At 38.3% G+C, this 8,430-nt stretch overlaps 2 non-coding genes and 1 pseudogene across 2 annotated transcripts; all 3 read right to left on the reverse strand.

Annotated features, from left to right (window-relative positions):
* Positions 1-462: 462 nt before the first annotated feature.
* LOC147866082 (small nucleolar RNA U3) lies at positions 463-704 on the reverse strand. Its single transcript, XR_015529589.1, has one exon. It is a non-coding gene; the product is annotated as a small nucleolar RNA U3 (small nucleolar RNA).
* A 2,913-nt stretch (positions 705-3,617) lies between these two features.
* Positions 3,618-3,864, reverse strand: LOC147866083 (small nucleolar RNA U3; annotated as a pseudogene).
* Positions 3,865-6,775: 2,911 nt separating this feature from the next.
* Positions 6,776-7,015, reverse strand: LOC147866084 (small nucleolar RNA U3). The gene has a single exon (XR_015529587.1). It is a non-coding gene; the product is annotated as a small nucleolar RNA U3 (small nucleolar RNA).
* Positions 7,016-8,430: the final 1,415 nt, after the last annotated feature.

An 8,430-nucleotide genomic window follows, 5' to 3' on the forward strand; every position in this document is an offset into this window, starting at 1 on the left:
AGTAGTAGTATCTTTGTTCCATTTCTTTTTACTAGCACATACATTGAATTGATATCACAGAAAGATAACTCGTGAGGTCGCTCAGGAAAGTAGCAGTATCTTTGTTCCATTTCTTTTTACTAGCACATACATTGAATTGATATCACAGAAAGATAACTCGTGAGGTCGCTCATCCAGCCTTTACCTTCTCCATTTCGATCGGTGCAATTTTGCAAAAGAAAAAGGAATCATTACTAAACAAACAAAAAAAAGGGGAATTACTCGTCAGATCGCTCATCTGCCTTCACTGCAGGTGGGAATTATTCACGCTGCAGGACGGTCATCAACAGCCTCTTCTTCTTCCCTCTGATGAGGAGGAGGAAGGAGAGATTTGAGTGTATTCGCGCTCTGGCAGATGGAGCACATACTTCATCTTCCGATACCCTAAACCCTAAACCCTAAACAAACAAAAAAAGGGGGAATTACTCGTCAGATCGCTCATCTGCCTTCACTGCAGGTGGGAATTATTCACGCTGCAGGACGGTCATCAACAGCCTCTTCTTCTTCCTCTGATGAGGAGGAGGAAGGAGAGATTTGAGTGTATTCGCGCTCTGGCAGATGGAGCACATACTTCATCTTCCGAGTAGTGCAGGCATTGTCTGAGCAGAGAATTGCTCACACAAGAGGTACGAACTATAGAACAGATCCTGTTCAAGTATAGTCGTGATAAAATAGCCCTACTCATGGCTTATATAAAAGCTTCAGTTTTATGAATGCGTTTATATGTGGGACATTAAACCCATACTAATCTTCAACTTTATCCATTCTATTCTTCATTTCATTCTTCAAGAAGGTCGATCAAGTAGAATGGTGTGTATGTAGTACATATATGTGTCTTGTGGAACTTGTTAAGTTGTGGATTACCTACTAATCTAGGTGTGCTCACGCATGGATCTGTCTCTCTGATCCGATCCGATCCGGCCTATGTTGATCTTGCTTGTCAACAATATATATTGGGCTATGTGTTAAATTAAATTGGTATGTGTTGCTTTATGTATGAGTATACATATAAATATATATGAGGAGGGATAAGTGTGTGAATGTGTCCTTATGTATTTATGTGTGAGTGTGTGAGTGTGTGAGTGAGAGAGAGTGACAGTGTGTGTGTGTGTCTAGATATGTGAATGGGTAGGTTTATGTGTTTGAATTATATATGTGATTTTGTGCGAGTCTATGGGTAGGTTTATGTGTATTTTAAAATGTAGGTTTATATTTGCAATTGTGTGTGAAGGGATAATGCATGGGGTCAAGCATCAACTCCAGGTTTGAAGGGTTGAGGGCCTTAGGTCGTGCTTGAGGCTTGGAATTGAGTAATGTGTGAATACTTGAGGGTTGGGTGATCGACCAAAGGTCGAGGGTCAGCCCCCTTGAGGCTTGGAGGAGGGGGGAGCCAATGCTTCATGGTTGAGTGCTTGAAGCTCTAAGCATCAACTACTGCTCAAGCATTGGGCGCTTGAGGTGCAAGAATGCTCGAAGGTTGAGATCGAACTAACTGAATGCTTGTATGCCCTATCAACTCATTGAGCTTAAACGTTCACACACATCCTCGTGAGCCCCAAGGGCAATGTTTCCATTTGCACTTCTTTGATCCTCTTACAATTCATGTGCTTATGCCTACAAAGCATGAACTTCATCCTATTGGTGGAATCCACAAAGGTTTTCTAGAACTCGGTGTCATGAGTTCAAACTTCTCTTGCTTGTAGCCTTTCCACGAAGACTCCAAATAACGATTTGAAAAATCCATCGTGATTCCCACAAAATTCCCTAGAGACTCACACAAAGAGCTACCAAATGCTTAGAGACTAATGAATTTACACTTTTGCCTCCTGTGAATTTACAAGTTTCCACACATAGGTCAACATTTGATGATCTAATTCTCAATCAAGGAATTCCATGACAATCATCGCTCAACCACAAGTCACATAAAAATATGATAAAACTCGTTCCAAATACATGTATAATTTAATGAAACTTTACAATAGTTCACAATCAATTCAAGAAGCTCATAGTAAGATGCAACTAAAGTTTCAAATCCTCAATCCCGTGACATGGGGTATATGATATGGTTGAATGCAATGAAAATAGATCAAGGAGGATGATAGTGTCAAGAGGATATCCTCAAGTTTTCATGTAGAGAACACGTTTCCCGTTTGTTGCGATAGGACTCCTACACAACCTCCCATTCGTCAATAATTTCGTCCACTAGCAAATCTTGGGGGTCCTCTCAACATGCTAATTTCTTGCAATGAGCTTTCCACATCCTGTTATAAGTTTCAAGAGCCCCATTACCCAACATATCAACTTCATATGTGTAGCACTTAACCTTGTCACTTGACTAACACAAAAGTCATTGCCATCCACATTCTTTTATAGGTTTCAAGAGCCCCATTACCAATATATCAACTTCTAGGGATTGACAATGGCTCGGCTCAAGCCTAAACCGTTTAGCTAAACTGGTTTAGAGGCTCAACTCGATTTAGGCTTGAGCCTACCTAAACGGTTTGAGTTCCGCACGGCCTTGCTTGAGCCTTGCCAAACCGGCTCAAACCGTTTAAGCCGTTTATGTTATTTAAGAATTAGGGTTTAGAAAGTTAGAAATTAGATACTTAGAAGTTCAAAGTTAGAACTTGAAAGTTGACAAAGAGATTGACAGGAAGCCATAGGCAACATACAACATATTGTTGAGTGACGAGAGAGGGAGGGACAGAGAGGGAGAGAGAGCTCACACAGTGGACGATCAAGGGACCTCCTTGTTGTTCAGTGTTATATACATTCTTTTGAGAAGGATTGGATCACCGAGAGTGATAGGTCACCATAGCCTCGGGTCTCGTGGTTCGGGTGGTGGGAGGCAGGGTATTCATGGATGTCAGCTGACCAATCATAGTAGTCTACAAAGAGGAAGTCGGGGAGGTGGGACTTGGAGTTGAGTTTGACTCATCAGTGGTAAGGCCGAGGGGTGGGAGTTATGAGGAGGAGAAGAAGAGTAGGAGGAAGTGGAAGTGGTAGTGGTGTTTTTTGGGTATCTTCAGCTTTTTTTTGTCCCAAACTGGTTCACAATCCGGTTTAGGAATCGGTTTGGTTTGGTTTGGTTTGAGAACCCCAAAACGGTTTAGGCTTTGGCAAACCGGTTAAGCCTAAACCGAATTGTTGCCGATTCCTATCAACTTCCTTCGTGTGGCACTTAACCTTGAACACTTGGCTAACACAAAAGTAAAAATCGCTTTCCGTTTTTACGAAATATCTCGACCATATTATATCTTTTACATAACGAGTAAAAAGGCAACTTTCGCTCTCGATTATCCCTACCGAGATTCGAACCTTGCACCTTATCATTCCAAGAGTTTTTGTTCTTACACGTTTGAACTAAGTATATGGTCATCATCATCATCTTCTTCTTCTTCTCCATTGTGCAGTTTCTTCTTGGTACTTCTTCTTACCATAACCAAATCTCTCAGATTAAGCTCACAACAGGAATCCATACATGCCAGGACAACCAGCATACATCAGAAGAGGAAGCCAGATCACAAGAGGAAGTGAAGAAGACAGAGATCAACACAAGAAAAAGAACAAAAATGGGGAACTCGTCAGATCGCTCATCTGCCTTCACTGCAGGTGGGAATTATATGCACACTACAGGACGGTCATCAACAGCCTCTTTCTTCTTCCTCTGGTGAGGGAAGGAGAGAGATTTTGAGTGTATTACACGCGCTCTAGCAGATGGAGCACATACTTCATCTTCCGAGTAGTGCAAGCATTGTCTGAGCAAGGGAATTGCTCACACAAGAGGTACGAACTATAGAACAGATCCTGTTCAAGTATAGTCGTGATGGAATAGCCCTACTCATGGCTTATATAAAAGCTTCAATTGTATGAATGTCTTTATATGTGGGACTGTAAACCCTAAACCCTAAACCCGAAAGTCATGGGCCATGGCAGCTTGGTTGGAAGATGGATCAAGGTGTGTATGTATGTGTCTTGTGGAGCTTGGAGCTTGTTAAGTTGTGGGGGGAATATGCCTTCATACACATACATATGTATATGCATCTATTCAGCCCATTGTATGTATGCAAGCAGAAGCTGGACCAAGTGTGTTTGTTGTTGCAAGCATAGAAGAAAGTGTGTTGACATGCCGATCCGATCCATGTTGATCTCGACCCTTTCCGAATTCTATGTGTATGAATCTCCCACTTCCTTGTATCACGGTATTACTCATCATTCATTCTATCTTCGATGTATTTCAAAGAGATAGTGCTTCTCCCTTATTTGGCTTAACACGATATAGTTGCCCTTGTGTTGGACATATAATTACTACCTCGTGCACGTCGGTCTTCTTGGATTTGATAATCATTCCATTTGTAGTAACTAGTGTCACCACCAATAACATGTGTTTTGCAATTTTAGGTGATATATATATATATATATATATATATATATATATATATATATATATATATATTGGAGCTCTTGATAGTTATCCAATCAGTCTTTTCGATATGTTAGATGGTGATTAGCCCCCTAATATATGAGAACTAGGCATTTTCATCTTCAAATTTGGTTTTCCTCATGGGTTTTTACATGGTATGCCTAAATGTGCTCTTCCTCATCATGTTCTTTGTTTTTTTCAAGTTCTTCAAAGTGACATTATGTGCGTTGGGTCGGTTGGTGTTCTTCTTTGCTTGCTTGAGATGGCATTCTCATTGGATATGTCCTTCCTTTTTTATAATATCGTTGAAGAAGAGAATGAGAAGAGAGAAATGAGAGAGAAATATGATGAGATTGACAATGACTTGACAAAAAGAACAAGGGGGTTTCAAGAATATGTCGAAGACTAGCGTTGGATTGGAATGGTTTATCAATACTTGAACACATGCTTATATAACATAGTTTGCACACACATGCATGTGTGCCACCTCACTAACATGCACGATCACCACTTCACATTCATGCAAGTTGGACAATTTTATCCATTAGTTTATGCAAGGTGGGGACATTTTATAATATTACATATATATTCTAGTGAACTAATGAAAGTTATAAAAAAAAATGAATAATATAATCTATCCTAATGGTTAAGATTATACATCCTTTGAAAAGTTCATGGATTCAAATATTTATCATGCTTTTTTGGGAGTTTTGGTATATGTTTTTGGGGAGATTCCATTTTATCATGAGTTGTTTCTATAGTATTTTTATATTTCATTCTTATTATATGTTTTATTAGACTGTCTATTTCTTAAACAAATTTGTACCTTAGTTGATTTGTTGGCTCATATAGTAAACATTCGGTTAAGTACGCACCCATTTAAGTGTGATTTTGTTGGAGGCCACATAATCATTGCGACGTGATTAAATATGTATTTGTAGCAATTAAAGATGGCATAGGGATTTGATCACAATTGTGGAAGCGATTAGAGTTGTTGTGGGGGGCTTTGCTTCCTTCAATGATGGAGAGAAACGCCAAAAACCGTAAGTGCATAGCTCAATTAAGTGCACATTGTTTTCCCGAGATCAAAGCTCACATTCAACCGAATGTTTACTATACCTTTGAAATGAGTTGATGGAGATTGTTGTTGCTACTAGTTGAGCATTGTGCCCCTTTTGTTGCCAAATATCTTCATGGTGGATCTTAATAAGTAGCTTCGACAATGCTGCAATGATACTATGCATCAAGATGAATGTTGTCCAAAATTCGAGGAGTTTGCTTAGTACTAAGCCAATGTTGATGTCTTTTGAGATGTTGTCAATGGTAGCCATATCATCCAAAGGACTCTGTTTCAATGTAAGAGCTCAATATAACAACTTGACGCAAATTATTCACACACAATTACAAACGCTATATTTTGTTTATATAGAAGCAATTTATAGCCGTTTATTGATATTTTTTTAGTATTTCTCTTGTAACAATTATTTCGTCCTTATATCCTCACAACTAATATCCTTGTCAACCTCTTTAGTTTGGTGTGGTGTTGGGAGAAGCAATGGGCCCGGTTTCCGCTCAACGAACGGTTAAGCCATGGTTTAACGATTTATCGGTTCCAAAAAAATTTAATAGTTTGGTTTGGTTTGGTTTGGATTATAAATAAACGGTTTGGTTCTAAAACTCAAGTTTATCGGTTTATAAGTTTAAGTGGTTTGGTTTGAAGGTTTTTGGTGAACTTTTTTTTCCTTCTTTAATGGTTTAATAAATGTTTTTTTATTGATTTAATTAATTTAACATAAATGTTTATTTGATTTAATGTATTTTTGCTTATTTAGTATTTTAATTAGTTTGACCTAAGTGGTTAGGGTTAAAAAAAAATTATTCAATAGTTCAATTTGGTTGCAACTTTTCCTGAAAACGGTTTTGGTTTCAATGGTTTAGTTTTTGTTTTGTATAAATGGTTCGGTTTGGTTCATATCTGTTTCAGGGCAAAGAAACTGAACCGGGCCCATTGCTATAGTTAGGAGGTAATCTTATCTTATCAATTAAGGAACATAAAAAAAAGAGGTCATGGATAGTCCCAAAATGAATGAAGCCAGCAACTGAGAATCATCGAGGCAAAGAGGAAAATGAAGATTTACCATGATTTATGATAAGAAAAATAACACCTTCCAAAGTGTATATGTTAACACACAATTCCTACTGCATTGCTACAATCACAACAAATTTTTGTGAACATATGGAACACAAGCAAAGGTTTTATATATATATATATATATATATATATATTATGTGAACACCAATAATACCAAAAGGTACTCGTCAGATCGCTCATCTGCCTTCACTGCAGGTGGGAATTATTCACGCTGCAGGACGGTCATCAACAGCCTCTTTCTTCTTCCTCTACTGAGGAGGAAGGAGAGACTTGAGTGTATTCGCGCTCTGGCAGATGGAGCACATACTTCATCTTCCGAGTAGTGCAGGCATTGTCTGAGCAGAGAATTGCTCACACAAGAGGTACGAACTATAGAACAGATCCTGTTCAAGTATAGTCGTGATAGAAGGGCTCAACCCATGGCTTATATAAAAGCTTCAGCTTTATGAATGCCTTTATATGTGGGACATTAAACCCTAAACCCAAAAGTTTCTATTGGAATAGTGATTGTATGGGTGATTTTAGTAACCTACACCTTGTTATCTTCTACGACAAGAAATTTACCCCTTTAGGTATGAATAATTGTTTTATGATTAGGATTTGACAACTACCCGTCTCCACATTTGAAGAATGAAGTTCTAACTTGTTACGCCTATAATTGCATCCGTGGAGCGATGGACCATAAAAATCTCATCACTCACACCTTCATCCCAGAAGTGATGGTCAAGCTCATTGGCATAAATTCTTAGGGTTCCTACCAAGGGAAATTAGACACTCTTCCTCTTTACATGAGATTCCTTCATTTTGCGAGATGAGGCTTTCGATCCATAAGATCACTTCCTTCCAATAATCGACAATGTTGTTGTTCTATTAAGTTTTGATTCACCAACCAAAGAGATAAAAGAAAGTTTGATGGATCCAACCAAATTCTTGAATGCGATGACTTGGATTAATTCACATTTGAAGATGTGCTCCTCTATAACAAGCTAATCTACATTCCATATGGTCACGACTCACAATGGTGTCAAGGTTGTGTTAGGATGCAATAACAATGTACTACTGGGAGAAAAGTCTCTTGAATTGGCATCATGGAAGTACGGCATTGAATATTGTGATACATGTGACCATTGAAAAGCTTTGCATTATAGCCCTTCTGATTCTTGTTTTCTCTCAGTGAACTTCATCATGAACCTGCCAAAATTTTACTCCACATTGTTTGCCACGGATTGATTTATGAAAATTGCCCACTTCATCCCTTTCTCTAAGGAAACATAAAAAGCAAACAACGAATTTGATACTCATGGACATGCTTTGGTTTCATGGATGTTTTGATGTCATTGAGCTCCTCAAAGTGATAGTCAAGCTTTAATTCAATGTTTTGTCCCCAAATTGATGGACAAATAAGGTGGATAAACTATTGTTGTTTGTTTCAATGGGGAAAAGATTGACACAAAGAAGGCATGTTGTGCACTAAGATAGGATAAGGTTTAAGACCAAATGTGGAGTCATTATGCGGATGCCAAACATACCATAAACATTTAGCTAGAGCTACAACTTCACTCAATCGATGATATGTTCTACGAACAAAGGCAAGCATAGCTCCATTCGTTCACATACCGATATTTGGTCCATCATGGAAGAATGCCTAGTTATCATACTATTACCGCTTGTTATTTACATACATATCCCCATTCTATATCTTCTTCTTTGAATTGCAATGTTTCAAGGGTTCTTATGTATTCATTATTTATACTGATGATTTGCATAATCATTAACTATCTCATTGGCATGCTTTATTAGACAATGATTTAAAAGT

The sequence above is a fragment of the Azolla caroliniana genome, unplaced genomic scaffold (genome assembly GCF_043228905.1).
Source record: "Azolla caroliniana isolate FFs.n. ecotype wild unplaced genomic scaffold, voAzoCaro1.0.p SCAF_3, whole genome shotgun sequence".
Taxonomy (NCBI): domain Eukaryota; kingdom Viridiplantae; phylum Streptophyta; class Polypodiopsida; order Salviniales; family Salviniaceae; genus Azolla; species Azolla caroliniana.